Source organism: Tupaia chinensis, unplaced genomic scaffold (genome assembly GCF_000334495.1).
Source record: "Tupaia chinensis unplaced genomic scaffold, TupChi_1.0 Scaffold000057_1, whole genome shotgun sequence".
In the NCBI taxonomy this organism is placed as follows: Eukaryota; Metazoa; Chordata; class Mammalia; order Scandentia; family Tupaiidae; genus Tupaia; species Tupaia belangeri.
Window position 1 is genome coordinate 4,718,217 of NW_006159515.1, and position 16,374 is coordinate 4,734,590.

The 16,374-nt window shown below is 41.5% G+C and overlaps 1 long non-coding RNA gene across 1 annotated transcript in view; it reads right to left on the reverse strand.

Moving 5' to 3' along the window:
* The window catches only part of LOC102499238 (uncharacterized), a 25,652-nt gene extending 14,850 nt beyond the window's left edge, over positions 1 to 10,802 (reverse strand). Inside the window, exon 1 of the long non-coding RNA XR_333474.1 lies at positions 10,592 to 10,802. This is a non-coding gene — a long non-coding RNA (uncharacterized LOC102499238). The remainder of the gene's footprint in view (positions 1 to 10,591) is intronic.
* Positions 10,803 to 16,374: the final 5,572 nt, after the last annotated feature.

The following is a 16,374-nucleotide window of genomic DNA, read 5'->3' on the forward strand; positions in this document are numbered from 1 at the left end:
TTCCCTCTCTGGTCAAATTAAAATGAATAAATAAAGTTAAATAATTATTTTTTAAAATAGCTTTTAAATTATTATTTATTTTTATGTTATTATTATTCATTTTTTAATGTGACCAGAGAAAAAGGGAAAATGAGAAAGCAAGCCACCAGGTCTGGGACTCAACTGCAGTCGGCCATGTGGGAGTCCTGTACCTCAACCACCACATTACCTGCCGGCCCCCTAGTATCTTCTTTTTAAATAGCCTTTTAAAATTGTTTGCTGCTGGTGTATACAAACGTTGGACTTTGGGACCAGCAGTTAGCATAATGGCTATGTCACTGGACTCCCACGTAGTCAACCGTGGTTCGTGTCCCAGACCCGGTGGCTTAAAACTCACACCGGGCGCATGTGCGTGCATGCCCAAGATCCCGAGAGGAGAATGGAGAAGGGACTGCGGCATGGCCATCCCCCCCGGGGGGTGATTTCTCACTTTCTGTCTCTCTGTCTCTGTCTGTCTGTCTGGCGAGCGCACGCACCATATAACAAAAACCTCTGAAAATAAATAAATAAACGTTGGACTTTTGTGGGACCAGCACATAGCATAATGGTTATGTCACTAGACTCCATGTAGTCGACCGCAGTTCAAGTCCCAGACCAGGCAGCTTAAAACTCATGCTGAGAGCATGTACATGCATGCGCAAAATCCCAAGGGGATAATGGAGGAGAGGAATTTCAGCGTGGCCAACCCCCCTGAGGGGTGATTTCTCTGTCTCTCCAACAAGCATACACACCCTAGAGCAAAACTCTAAAAAAAAAAAAAAAAAGTTGGACTTGTGTAAGTAATCCTGTAATCTACAATTTTGCTGGATTCTCTTAATATCAACGGTCTGGTTCACTTAGATTTTCTATATTGGTAATCATGGTAAGTAGTAACAATGTAGAGCTTTCTGTTTAATCCTTTTGCCTTTTACTTCTTTTCTTATTGCCCTGGCTAGAATCTTCAGTAGGATGTAGAATAGGAATCAGGAGAAAGACATCTTTGTCTTGTTCCTGAAACACAGAAGCTTTAGTCTGAATTTTATGGGATGCCCTTTATCATGTTAAGAGAATTCTGTTATCATTTCTACTTTAGTAAGTCTGTGCTATGAATATGTGTTATAAGTATGTGTTAAATTGTATCACAGCTTTTTTCTCTATTTTTTTTTTCATTAGAGAACAAGCATAAGAGCACAAAGAAGAGGGAGATAAGAGAGGTATTTTCTGACAAAGCCTTGCCCTTGCAAACCTCTGCACCAGCCTCCAAGCTGGCTATAACAATGGGCACCACCACACCCAGACTCTTGTTGGTCTGGGATCCAAATCAGGGCCTCCCATACGTGGACCTTTTCTGAATCTACTGAAGTGACTGAATCATTTCCTTCCTTTAATCTGTAATCGTGGTAAATTAGAAAGTAAGTTTTCTATGGGACCAGCAGTTAGCGTAATGGCTATGTCGCTGGACTCCCACGTAGTCGACCGTGGTTTGCATCCCGGACCCGGTGGCTTAAACTCATGCTGGGCGTGTGTGCGTGCATGCCCAAGATCCCGAGAGGAGAACGGAAGGGATTGTGGCGTGGCCATCCCCCCTAGAGGGTCATTTCTCGCTTTCTGTCTCTCTGTCTCTATCTGGTGAGTGCACGCGTCCTATAGCAAAAACCTCTCCAAAAAAAAGAAAGTTTTCTGTTGTTAGGCCATCCTTGAATTTCTGGGATAAATCCTCCTCCGCCAAAATTGTGTCTTTTTATACATGTCACATTTGATCGTGTCATATCTGATCTGTTCATGTTATGCTTAGGAATTTTGCATTTATACTAAGTGAGAGTAGACTGCAATATTTCTTTCCCTTACTATACTTGTTAAATTTTAGAACACTTGGGCCGGCAGGTGGCATGGTGGCTAAGGGTGCTGGACTCCCACATGGCTGACCATGGTTCGAGTCCCAGACCGGTGCCTTGCTTTCTCTCTCTCTTTCTCTCTCTCTCTGTATGTGTGTGTGTGTCTCACTCTGGTCAAATTAAAAATAACTATAATGATAAATAAAATAAAATAAATATATATTTTTTTAAATTTACAACACTCGGGACCAGCAGTTGGCATAATGGCTATATAGCTGGACTCCCATGTTGTCAACTGCGGATCGAGTCCTGGCCCGGGTGACTTAAACTCACGCTGGGCATATGTGCATATATGCCCAAGATCCTGAGAAGAGAATGGAGGAGAAGGGATTGCGGCGTGGCCATCCTCCCAGGGGTGATTTCTTGCTTTCTGTCTCTCTGTCTCTCTGGAGAGTGCATGCGCCCTATAGCAAAAACCTCTCAAAAAAATTTTTTTACAGCACTCATTAAATGAGTTGGCTTCTATAGAGAATTTACTCAACATGAAATACACCTCAGACCAGTCTAGTTGACAATACTGTGCACATCATCATCAATAGGTTATTATAATTATTAATTCTTTATACATTCAATCACTATACATCATTTAGCTTGTATAGAGAATTTACCCAACATTAAAAACTCAAATGAGTTGGGAAATGTTCCTTTTTTTTTTTTTTAACTCTATTGAACTTTATGTATTAAAATAGGAGTTTTAGGACCAGCCCATTGCCTGGTGGTTAAGGTAACTGGATCTCACATGGTCAACTGCATAGCTCAAATCTTATCTCCAGTAGCTTGAAAATCAAGCATGTGTACATGCATGCCCAAATCCCCAGCTAGAGAAAGGGAGAAGGGACTATGGCATGACCATTTCCCATGGGAAGTTCTTTCGTGCTTCCTCACTACCCCCATTTTTCCTCCAGTGAGTACACATGCCCAATGGCAAATTAAAAACAAACAAACAAGCAAAAAACAGGGTCTTACACAGTTGTTCCTTGAAGGTTGAAGGCCATTATGAGCCTTAAGGGTTGAAAAGTATTATGGTCCTTGCTATGTCTTATTTAGGAAAAGTTTTTTATTTTTTAAGAATTATTTTATTTAACTTTATTTATTTATTTATCTATCTATTTCAATTTGACCAGAGAGGGACAGACAGTGAGTGAGAGAGAGAGAGAAAGTGAGAAAGCAAGCCGCCAGGTCTGGGACTCCAACCTTGGTCGGCCATGTGGGAATCCAGTGCCCTTAATCACTATACCACCTATTGGCCCCTTATTTTGGAAAGTTTTAAAATAATTCCTTTTGGGGGTAGGAAGGTGGCATGGTGGTTAAGGGCACTGGACTCCCACATATCCAACCGTGATTTGAGTCCCTGATCTGGCGGCTTGCTTTCTCACTTTCTCTATCTCTCTCTCACTCACTCTGTCCCTCTCTGGTCAAACTGAAATAAATAAAGTTAAATTTAAAAATTAAAAACAAATAATTCCATTTGTTTAACGGTTGTGTGTTCACAAAAGTTTTCTACTTTTTTTTAAAGAATTATTTTAACTTTATTTATTTAATTTGACCACAGAGGGACAGAGTGAGAGAGAAAGAGAAAGAGAGAGAGAGAGAGAGAGGGAAAGTAGGAAAGCAAGCTGCCAGGTCTAGGACTTAATCTGGGGTTGGCCATGTGGGAGTCCAGCGCCCTTACCCACCAAACCACCTGCCAACCCCATCTACTTTTTTTAAAAAATAAAAACAGTATCAGGTAAAGAATATACTAGACTGGAAATACAGAAAAATGGGCTCTGTCTGACTTAAAAAGAAACAGCTTAATTTTTTCCCTCACTAGTTGTCACTAGTCAGTGACACTAGACTGTGACAACTCAGAGAAGAGGTAATAGATAACAGCTGCTTAATGAAACCGGCAGGGATACAGGCTCTTTTATCCACCACTGCCACAGCTCAGAGTCTCCACCTAATATTTGTTGTACTTTGGACTCAAAGTAGCTGCTTGAGTGCTCCCAACCACTGTTTTCTTTAGGTAAGAAAAAAAAAAATAGAGAAGGGTGGCATCTGTATCAGGAAACCAAATGCTTCCCTCTTGTTATTCAAAACTCTATTTCATGGCCCACCTAGCCACAAAGGAATTTCAGAAAGTATTTTAATCTGTGCATGTTATTACATCAAACAAAACCAGAGCTCTGTTTATAGATGAGGCAGAAGGTTGGATTTTGAATTATCTGCTGGCAATACCTACTATAGTCATAGTGGTTAAATTATAATTTCCTAAAAATTGTCTATTTCACATAGAATCCTAAATTCTCAAAATTTTTAGAAATCTCTACTACTGTATCTATGGTTTTCCCTTTCTAAAATTTTGAATATTGCACATTTATGCCTTTTTAAATTATTTTTACCAGGGTCAACCATATAGACAAGTGGTTAAACGAGTCAGGTCCTGGGGGGGCTCAGGGGTGGCCTAGTGGTTAAGGCACTGGACTCCCACATGGTCAACCATGGTTCAAGTCCTGGACCAGCAGCTTGAAACTCATGCTGGGCACCTGTGAGTGTGTGCCCAAGATACCAGGAGGAGAAGGGATTGCAGGGTGGCCATTCCCTCTGAGGGGTGATTTCTCACTTTCCTTCTCACTTTCTCTGTCTCTTTCTCTCTCTCTCAGGCAAGTGCATGCACCCTATAGCAAAAATCTCTCTTAAGAAACAAACAAACAAACAAACAAAAAACCTCAGGACCAGTAGTTGGCACAATGACTATTTCTCTGGCCTCCCATGTAGTCGACCACGGTTCGAGTTCTGGATCCAGCGGTTTAAACTCACACTGGGTGTGTGTGTATGTGTGCCTAAGATCCCAAGAGGAGAATGGAAGAGAAGGTATTGTGGCGTGGCCATCCCCCCCATGGGATGATTTCTCACTCTGTCTCTCTGTCTCTTCCTTTCTGGTGAACACACTCACCCTATAGCAAAAACCTCTAAAAAAGAAACACAAACAAACAAACAAACAAAACACACACACACAAAAAACTCACTTGAAATTATTTTTAAAAAGGGAGCCAGGTCCCACAGGATGACTGTATAGTTAGAGTCTTGTACCTGGCAACTTGGAAAACACTCTGGGTGCATATATGTATTGGTGCAGCCCCAAATCCAAATCCTGACGAGATGGAGAAATGAAGAAGGAATTGCAGTGACCACGCACCATTCAGGAGTGCTCTCTTCTTGTTCTCTCTCCTGCAAGCAAATATGTCCGCTAGCATTTTTTTTTTTTTTTTTAATGAGGGGCCAGTCAGTAGCATAGTGGTTAAGGCAACTGGATTCCACATGGCCAACTGTGAGGGTCAAGTCCCAGCAGTTTGAAAACATGCCAGGGATATCCATGAATACCCAAAAACAGAAATGGAGAAGGGATTGTGGTGTGACCATTCCCCGTGGGGAGTGCTTTCTCACTTTCCTTTTCTCTGTCTCTCTTTCAAAAAAAAAAGAGAAAATGGGACCAGCAGGTGGCCTGGTGGTTAGGGAATAAGACTCCCCCATGACCAACAGCAGTCTGTTCCAGACTTAGAGGCTTGCTTTCTCACCTTCTCTCTCTCTCTCTCTGGTGAGCACACATGCGCTATAGCAAATTATAAAAATAAATAAATAAAACTAAAGAAATAATTCTCTGTTTAATTAACTAATTAACTTTTGAGAAAGATTTTTGCTATAGGGCACATATGCTCACCAGAGAGAAAGAGAGACAGAAAGTGAGAAATCACCCCCCAGGGGGTATGGCCACACCTCAATCCCTTCTCCTATTCTCAGGATTTTGGGCATGCACACATGCACCTGGCATGAGCTTCAAGTTGCCAGGTCTAGGGCTCAAACTGCAGTTGACTACGTGGGAGTACAACAACATAACCATTACACCATCTGCTGGCCCCTATTTATTATTCTTTTAGAGAGATTTTTTGCTATAGGGTGTGTGCGCTTGCTAGAGAGACAGAGAGAGTGACAGAGAGACAGAAAGTGAGAACTCACCTCCCACAGGGTATGGCCATGTCACAACTCTTCTCCAGTCTCCTCTCAGGATTTTGGGCAGGCACACACACACACCAAGGTCAGGACTCAAACCACAGTCAGCCATGTGGGAGCCCAGTGATATAACCTCTATGCCATCTTCTAGTTCCAAGAATTATTTAATTTTATTTAATACTATTATTCATTTTTTTAATTTGCTATAGGGTATGTGCATGCACGCACATGAAAGAAAGTGAGAAACCAAGTCACCAGGTCTGGGACTCAAACAGTGGTAGGCCATGTGGGAGTACAGTGCCTTAACCACCAAGCCTGTCTATAGCTTCTTTGTTAGCCTGCCCATTTCTGAACACCTTATAACAACTTAATATTTCTTCCAAGACACTTACATATTTTGTATTAGTCAGTCACCTTCCATACTTGCTATCCTCACCATTAGAGAACAAACTACCCAGCACCACACTAAGTACTACACATCTTTTCCTAAAAAGAGATACCATGTTCTTTCACGGAATGGAGAGAGGTACATAAAAGATCAAAACGCCCTGAGTTTAGCAACTGATGCTTGTCTCAAAGAGTGCCTAAACCTGTCTGTTTGCTGATAATTGGCTAATGTTTTAGGACAAAAAACAAATTAGTAATTTATGTATGCATTTACTATTCTGTTCAGTTTATTGTTTGGCTTTCAACAATTTATTGTTTCACTTTCAACAGATGGTTGGCATTCTTATTAGGTACTGTTTACACATCAAAAAGGTATTTTGTTAAGCTTACAAAGGTTTCATCTGCCAATTCGGTAGTTTATCAGTGTGTATAAAGATATGTGACTGAGTGAGTATACTGGAAAGGGAATAGTACTAACTATTCCTCAACTATTGGGTCCTCAGAAAACTCATGACTCATTCTTGCATAGAAAGACACAGAAAAATACTTCATGACTCTCCCAATGACCCAATACATAGTCTAAGGGATTTTCACTTCTGAAGTCCATACACATCTGCATAATTCTGAAAAGATAGGAAGACAACCACCTGAAATGTATTTTTATATAAAGAACTGAAAAGCCTCCTAGGAGTAAACTTAATATATTAGGCAAAGAGAAGTCTGAGTAGCTTCATCTAGAAATAAAGCCTTGGTGCTTAAAGGAGAAGAATAATTGTGAATGTTCCTAAACTTGGCATTATCTCTAACCCAGATCACCTTGGAATCAAATCTGGGTTCTAAGGAGAGGGTTATAAATAAAAACATCTGTTTACATTAAAACCAGTGACAGAGAAGACCGCAGACCATTTTGGAACCTTCTAAAGGTACATCACAGATAATCAACCATCAACACTGCAGAGCTTTAGCATCTCCGTATTATCAGCACTGGCATCACCAGCTGCATCTAGGAGCAACAAAAATGGACACAGAGGAGATTCCAGACAAGAGGAGCAACACCCAGCGAACCTGTCAATAGTTTATGCAGAGAAGGCAATCATAGGGCATGGCAAAACGTATAGAAGATAGTAAATAGTTGGAGAAGAAATGAAAAATGTAATATACTATTTTTTTTTTTTGGAGAGGTTTTTGCTATAGGGTGTGTGCACTCGCCATAAAGAGAGAGAGAGAGACAGAGACAGAAAACGAGAAATCACCCCCTGGGGGAATGGCCACGCTGCAATCTCCTTTCCTTCACTTTCTTCTTAGAATCCTGGGCACACATGCACACGTGCCCGGCATGAGTCCAAGCTGCTGAGTCTGGGACTCGAACAGTGATTGACTACATGGGAGTCCAGAGACATAGCCATTACACCAACTACTGGTCCTCAAAATGTAATATACCTTTATATACTAGGTCTGGTAGTTTACCAGACTTGTTACTAGAAATAGTTAAGACAGGGACCAGCAGTTAGCGTAATGGCTATGTTGCTGGACTCCCACGTAGTTGACTGCGGTTCGTGTCCAGGACCCGGTGGCTTAAAACTCATGCCGGGAGCGTGTGCGTGTGTGCCCAAGATCCTGAGAGGAGAATGGAGAAGGGATTGCAGTGTAGCCATCCCCCCTGGGCGGTGATTTCTCGCTTTCTGTCTCTCTGTCTCTCTTTCTGTCTGGTGAGCGCAAGCGCCCTATAGTGAAAACCTCTCCAGAAATAAAAGAAATAGCTAAGACGTCTCTTCACCATCCTAGAAAGAACCAAAGGGTTCTGCCAGCATCTGGGGTGTCATTTTAAGGGGCAAGGACCAGCAGGTGGCATGGTGGTTAAGGTGCTGGACACTCCCACATGGCCAACCACGGTTTGAGTCCCGGACCTCCTGGCGGCTTCCTTTATCCCTTTCTCTCTCTCTCTCTCTCGCCAAATAAAAATAAATGAATGAATAAATAAAATTAAATAAATAATAATTTTAAAAAAGAAAAGAGGCAAAAATATTAGTGAAGCATATAGCACAAAGATCAGAGCTGATTTAATAATATGATCAAGGTATGAGAGAGAGAGAGACATCAAAGTCTTAAACTAAGAATGTTACAGGTGGGGCCAGCAAGTAGAGCACTGGTTAAGGCTCTGGACTCTGCTGATAACTGACTAAAATTTAAGGACAAAAAAACAAATCAGTGGGAACCAGCAGTTGGCGTAGTGGCTATGTCACTGGACTCCCACGTGGTCGACTGCGGTTCGCATCCCGGACCCGGTGGCTTAAGACTCGCACCGGACGCGTGTGCGTGCGTGCCCAGGATCCCGAGGGGAGAGTGGAGGAGAGGGGACTGCGGTGTGACCATCCCCCCTGGGGGGTGATTTCTCGCTTTGTCTCTATGTCTCTGACTGGCGGGCGCAGGCGCCCTATAGTGAAAACCTCTCAAAAAAAAAAAATTAGTAATTTATGTATGTATTTACTATCCTGTTCAGATTACTATTTAGCTTTCTCTTTTTTTTTAAAATTTTTTTTTACTAATTCATTTATTTATTTTAATTTGACCAGGCAGTGTGAGAGAGAGAGAAGTGAGAAACCAAGTTACCAGGTACAGGAGTTGAACTGTGGTCAGCCATGTGGGAGTGTCCAGCGCTTTCACCACCATACCACCTACTGGTCCCACTGTTTAGCTTTCAATATGGCTGATCACAGTTCAAATCTCAGACCAGCAGGCTTGGCCAAACACATGGGTGTGGGTGCCCAAAATTCCAGGAGGACAGTGGAGGAGAAGGGATGACAGAATGAAGGAGAAGAGATTGTGGTGTGGCCATCCCCCTGAGGGTGATTTCTCACTTTCCTTCTCACTATCTCTCCCCAGTGAGGGCACACATGTTGTACCCTATGGCAAAAACCTTTAAAAAAAAAAAAAAAGTGTGTTAGGAAAATACTATTTAGAAAGATAAGACTATTCCTCAAATCTGCAACGTAGTCATTTCTGTTAATCTACACTGAAGATGATTACACTTTATATGGATATTTGCTTTAAAATTAAGATACTTTTTTTAAAAAGAATTATTTAATTTTATTTATTCATTCATTTATTTTATTTTATTTTTATTTGACCAGAGAGAGAGACAGAGAGAGAGAGAGAGGGAGAGAGAGGGAAAGTGAGAAAGCAAGCCACCAGCAAACCATGGTTGGCCATGTGGAAGTGTCCAGCACCTTAACCACCATGCCACCTGCTGGTCCCCTAAAATTAAGATACTTCTGACTTTATGAAAACATTTAATTATTTTAATAACTAAAAACTTCTAAATGTTCCTCATTTAGACATTTTAAAACAGCTAAAATTAGAATACCCACAGAAATCATTCTCAGAATAACAACTAATATGAAAAATGTCATCCAAGGAACTAAAGAATGGAGGTCATATTGGACTGCAGGTGGCATGGAGGTTAAAGGTGCTAGGCTCCCCACATGGCTAACCACGGTTCAAGTTCCAAACCTGGTAGCTTGCTTTCTCACTTTCCCTCTTCTCTATCTCTTTCTGATCAAATTGAAAATGATAATGATAAATAAAGTTAAGTAGAATAATTGAAAATTACCCCCCCAAAAAAAAGAATGGAGATAATGCTAAAATTTAATTTCCACACAATAAATATTTTACTGAAAATGATAATGTGTACTTATCTTTCCCTTAAGTTCTCAAAATGTATTAGGAAAACATCTTTAAAAACAAACAAAACTAGGTAAATAGGTGAATAAAAAATGTAAATGGTTTGGTAGCCCAGATCTCATTTCTCTACCTGTCTGTTTCACTGGGAGCAATACTAAGTCTCATTCTAGCAAGATGGGAGGTGGGGATGTCATAGCAATGTGGAAGCTGCAGACACTGAGGAAGAAAGAGAAGAAAGGAAAAATCAAGAAAGGATAGGGGGTTGGGAGGAAAATATGGAAAAGTGACTCCCAAAATACTGAGTATTAACCCTATATTATACAGATTCTGCAGACCACCTGAACTTCTTTCAAAGGCTGACAAAGGCTGCCGACTCTGCATTTCTAGATAGCATGGACATCTCTGATAGGCGGGCCACGACAAAGCTCTCACTAGCCCAAAGAACAGCGCTGGGGCATGCCACAATCTCCGGGTAGTTTCCTCACCACAATCCCATGGCCAAAAATAACCTCCTAGTGAAATGTAGTACGCCAAGTACTTAAGGTATCAGTTAAATTTCCTTCTCTTCTTTATGAATTTGTATTATTTATAAGACATTTGACACATGTTTAAACACTTACAAAGCTCCTCCGTCTCAGGAAACCGGGCTTGTTCAGCTGAAGGGGAAAAAAGCATGTAATGAGGGAGTTAACAAGGCCTGATATTTTTTTACAACATTCTTTAAAAACTGAAAAACCTCTTTAAACACCAGGAACAGCTTAAATAATTCACTCTTGGCCTGTGGGACCCATGTGGACAGTTCCCTGTCCCTTTGTGGCCGCATTCTCTCGCGGTTCACCAGCCAGAACCCGGCCAGAACTGGGCTCATCCCCACCAGCCTCTCCCTCCCGGGCCCAGGTGCCCTGCGCTGTGCGGGCGCCACTCCGGGCCCCGGACACCCGAGCCCCGGAAGCCAGCCCAGCCGCGGCCTTTGACCCTGGGCGCAGAGGATGCCGGGAGTAGGCGGAAGTAAGGCCCTTGAGGCCCTCGCGGCCTGGAGGGAGCCGCCTTAAGGCCCCCGGGCCAGGTCTGGGCCGCCAGCGGGGGCGATATCGGAGGCTCCCAGGCTTTGGCCCACCGTGGGGACTTGTCGTGCCGCTGGAAAGACTCCTGGCGTGCTCACTGGCCTTTGCCACCGTCCCTCCGGCCCTCAGCGGGCAGGAAAGGACCCCACCACCCCGAGGGCCCTAGCCATGGCTCCCAGGAGGCCTGTAGGCCGGGTTTGGCGACTGGAGGCCTCCTTTACGCGATGCAGTTGACGCGAGCTGTTTTCTCGAGTCCCCCACGTCCCCGACTGGCCGTGGATTGGGAAGGGCTGGGCTGCCGCGAGGGAAGCACCTGCCCCCGCCCACCTGGGCCCCGGGGCCGCCGCCCTCCCGCCCGACGCGGAGACCCCGGCACCCGTCCTGGGCCAAAAGCGCAGAGGGCTCAGGGAGGCGAAACGGAAATCTCGCGGCCTTCGAATGCTCGCCTGCCTGAAGCAACTCGGGTACCCTCGCTCGAGACCCGGTGCCCAGGGCAGGAGGGAGGGAGTTGGATGCTCCCAAGGAGGGAGTCTCCACGGAGGAATTCGTCCTGCTTCACTTCCAGAGTTGAAAGCCCGGAGGCCGTCGGTTCTGCAAAGAGGGGCAGTCGGGCGCGGGCTAGCAAGCAGCTGATGAAAATAATTGTCTTTGCATACACAGCCCTGCGCCCAGGGGCGCGCGTGCTCACACACACACACACACACACACACACTTTGACTCTAGCTGCCCAACCTTAGTATTCTGGGCATGCAGTTTTTAACAACTTGCTTGACACTGTAACAAAGACATTTAAATGCCAGGACGCAGACTTCACTTTTTAACCTGCTGAGAGGAGATACTTTCAAAGCTCCCCTACCGCGAATAAACTGACAAAAAATATGGGGTGCACTTATAAATTAAACACCTTATCCTCAAAGCAACGTGCGTTAATCAGGTTTCTAAGGCAGTAGTCATCTCTGTCTTTTCCTATTCACCCAAATAATGTCCCAAGAAGGAACCTCTTTACACAAGAGTGAGCTGGGGGAAAAAATGAATTATACCCATTGCTAGTAAAAATCATCTTAAATCAATAGAGCACCACTTGAACTTGAGTTTCCATTGTTTCACTGAATCATCAATGTTTTTAATTAAACAGAGCTCCCCTTTCTGTTAAAACATTACATAAAAGGGTTAGGTTTCTACTTTTGTTGAGGCAGCTGGCGTTTGTTGGCTGTTGTGTTTGAGCAACAGACTGTTCAATAGAAGCGAGAAATAGCTCAACGCGCTCTTAATAGACCTGTTTCAACAATGTACCTTGAAAAGGAATACATTGTGTTATTGTGTTAGTTTGCTACAAACCTATTAAAAGAAAAATAGCATCCATCAGGTCTAACAAAACGCATTTGTATTATATGTACTTATCTGCCTCAAATACACTTCTTGGCACAATGTCTAGAATTCAACTAGATCATCAAGAGCTGAACGGAAGAACGCAGACCAGTTAGGTAATGATACCCTGGCTAAAAATAATAATAAAGGAAGGTCTAAGCAGACAGTAAGGGCTACTTTTTATTTGTTTATCATGAGAAAAACAGGCACCCCTACTCCCATTGAAAATACATTGCGAAAATGTGGTCCTACAACAAAAACAATTTTTAAAATATTTGTAGCATGGGAATATTGATCCAAACCCCATATTTGAAACGAATCTGATATACTTTTGGTAGCAATTTGTTACAGAGAAAGATTCAGGGCAGAAGCAATGCATTTTTAAAGCAGAATTAAACAGCGCAAAGAGCCGGGTTCTTTAGGGAAATGCGTGAAACAAACAAATCGAAAGCAAGGGTTCCAGCCAAGAGGTTGAGAAGCAGCGCTGTCTGGCAGTAGGAAAGGAAGTGTTTCTTGAAAGTGCTCTCTTAAAAATGATTTTAAAACATATTTTACAGTATTTTTGACACATAGTGAAATGAAGCAAAGCAATAGGCAATCTTCCTGCTATCTGAAAGAACCTATGGTCTGTTACAGGGAGGGCTGCCATTTGGACCACAACTCTAGGAAAAAAACAGAGAAGCAAATGATGAGGCTAATTTAGCTCTGAGATCTGCTTAGCAGAAAAAACACCCAAAGTAGCTTCTGTCAAAGGGAAACATCTTTTGCTTCCGCACAAGACACTCAGTTGGGTTTCCAACCTGGATGGATAGCCAACATTCAGCTTTCAAGTGCAAGAATGTTGGGGGTACAAGAAACTAGAAGATTGTCTACAAGTGAATTCAATTGTACAGAAAAGAAAACTTACCTAAGTTACTACAGCACCTTACATAAGATGTGACATTAACAAATAGACATAGACAAAGCAATAGTTGGCCCATTGAAATCAATCATTTTTGTAACAATTCTGAATTAGTAAATTATCTCATGAAAAAAATTTAAACATCCTCTGAAACTTTGATGATAGTTTTACCATGATAGTGATAGTTTTTTACAAAATAGCTGTTAGATTTTTCTAGAAGACATTTGAAGTCAGAGGGCTGATAAGATGCTGTCTTCAATTGAAACATTTTCTCTTCTGAAGAAAGGTGTGTGTGTGTGTGTGTGTGTGTGTGTGTGTTCAAAGGTACTTGAGATGCATTTGATTCATTCTTTAAGACTTTTCACTGATTTCTCCCCTCTAATCCAAATCTACTTTTCAAATTAATTCATTTAGACTTTAAAACATAAAAGGAAAAGCATAAACTCAGAATTACATATCACAAAATTAGCTTCCCACATCTATAAAACTGATGGAGGAAGTGACATTTTTGAGGTGATAATTTTATCCAATAACCTACAAAATAAGAAAGAAAACTCACAATAAATTGCTTTGGTCTTCATATGAAATGTTGCTGAGGCTTTATAAAGTAATTTCCATTTAGAACTTTTAGAAATTTTTTGTGTGTGTGTGATGTTATCTCAAGGAAAATAGTCAATGCATTTTTAATTTGAAGAGCATGTTCACATAAACAAAGAATCACCAAAAAAGTGAATTTGAAAACTCAGCAAAAGAAATGTATTGTAGAGGAAAACTGTAATCTGATTCTTTGTTTTGTTCTTGGACTTGAAAATCCTTAATTCTCCACCCTTGCAAAGAATTTTCAATGGTATAGGAAGGCTATTTTTAAAATTCATTTCTCTACAGTGAAAAAAAAAAATCCTAATAGCATGTACTACAATTTGTCTCCCCTAAAAGATAGGAATCACATAAAGATTATTTTCTGTAACTACCCCTCCCCCAGATTTTTCCTAGAAAGAGACTCTGCTCTGTTATCTTATTATTACTAATATCTGGGAAATTTTTAACTGATCAAATCATTAAAAATATCTTTACTACCGTTGATCCTAAAAAGCATCTAATTTGCAATGTTTTGCATAGTTCATTTTCAAAGCATCAAGTCTCTTTATGGTTCTTGATAGGCAAATGAGTATCATTTCAGATTTCCTCTTTCTTCTTTTCCCTTAAGCTCAGCAATATGGGAAATAAGAGAAGTTAATATTTTTAAAAACATTTCTGCCACACGCAATTGTTTCAGTGTCATTTTCTGATGTTGTGTCTGAAAAACGGGTGGCCGATCCTGCTGCCCGCAGCGCCAGACATTCAGCCAGATCCACCCCTGGGCACAGTCGTCAGAGGGAAAAGATTCAGCTTCCAAACTTGATTAAAAACAGCCCAACAGTTTCTGTCCCGTTAAAGAACTATGTGGTTGTAGAGGCTGAGTAAATTGCCTGAGAGAGAAGGTGGCAGAGGTCTATGTCTTTTTCATTTGGGAGCAGGGAGAAGCTTGAAAAAAGCAGTCAGATAGTGAGCTGCAGAAGGGCAGCTTGTCCACCAAAATCCGCAGTTAAAATCCACTTTGACTGGATTTAAGTGTTGAGAAAGAGTCTACCTTGTAATTTTCCACCTTAATTTGAAGTGAAAAAGGAAACATATGTACACTCCAAAGACTTCCAGAGATGCTTGGGAATTGTTAACTTGTTTCTGAGTTACTGAGAGACCTTTTGTTTTTCATTTGGCAAATATTTCAAAATATCCTTCTCCCCTGAAAGTTACATTTTGGAAGATATAATTAAAAGAGAAAGACTAAGATGGAAAACCAAAGTGGAGTGAGGAGTGGGTAGGTTGGTGAATAAAGCAGATGCCTGTCAGCATCTTCTTAATGATATGTTGTTATTTTTTGGCTTGTGATGTTTTTATGGTAAAAACTAAGACATCCAAACAAGAATCCAAATATGAACAGAAGTGGGAGGTTTTCTGGCGTGTACCAACAATAAAATAAAACCTGTGTCTGTATGCGCCTGTGTGTTCTTCAATTCAAATTTCATTCCTGAAAGTGGTGCAATTTGTTACTTTTTTTGTGGGCACAGGAGGAGGAAAATATGATACATTTGGGGATTTTTCAGTAGAGCTGTGTTTAGTTTTAATTTTCCTGTATTTTAAAATAAACACTTTGACCAAAGCATGTTTGATCTTTGCAAGAAGGAAGTATACATTGTGAAGGAATGTGCCGCGGTTGGGTATGAAAATGGGGTTGTGACTCACAGCTGCAGGCAGAAAAAAAAGGCGTCGTGGTGTCAGCCAGAGGTGTTCAGTCTAATAATTCAAGCTGTAAACTGTATCCCCTAAAATTACCTACATAATAAATCATTGTGTGAGGGTAAAAAAAAAGTTTGGACTGAAAAGTGTAAGTGAAACAGAATCCCCAGGAGACTTCAAGGCTGGGACCTATTGGCAATGATGTGAAATATGGGCTTACTTTGTCCAAAACTTTAGGGATCAGAATAATACTTGAAATTATTCTAGTACAGCTGATTTTTTATTCTGGCTTGAGTTCCACTACACTTCTACATATTCTATTGCAAAAAAAAAAAAGGGGGGGAATTGCATCCCCCTTCCTGACCAGACAGCAGAAACTGCTTTATGGGATTTACAGTCTATTTATACAATTTCTAGGGGGAAAAAATGTCAAGAATGACTTAAAGAAAAAAAATAGAGCTGAGTTATCAAATGCATATCAGGATGAAGGCAGAAATCCTTCTGAAAACTGTCTTGGATTCTTGTCTCATGTTTCAGTGTTGCTTCTAGGTACCAAAGAAAACACTAAATGTATGTGAACTGGTGAACTCGTCCAAGAATTCACTGCAAGGTTGAAACACTTAGACACTGTGGTTGGCAAAGCAAGTGCCAAATCCTGGAGACTTGGGAAACGGGAACATTTGGGGAAGAGTGCACCCGTTTGGAGTAGAAAGGAACTCGATGCCAGGAGAAAAGGTGCAATTGTCAAGAGGAAGTTTAAAGGCCAAGGACACACCAAGACTTTGAAACAATA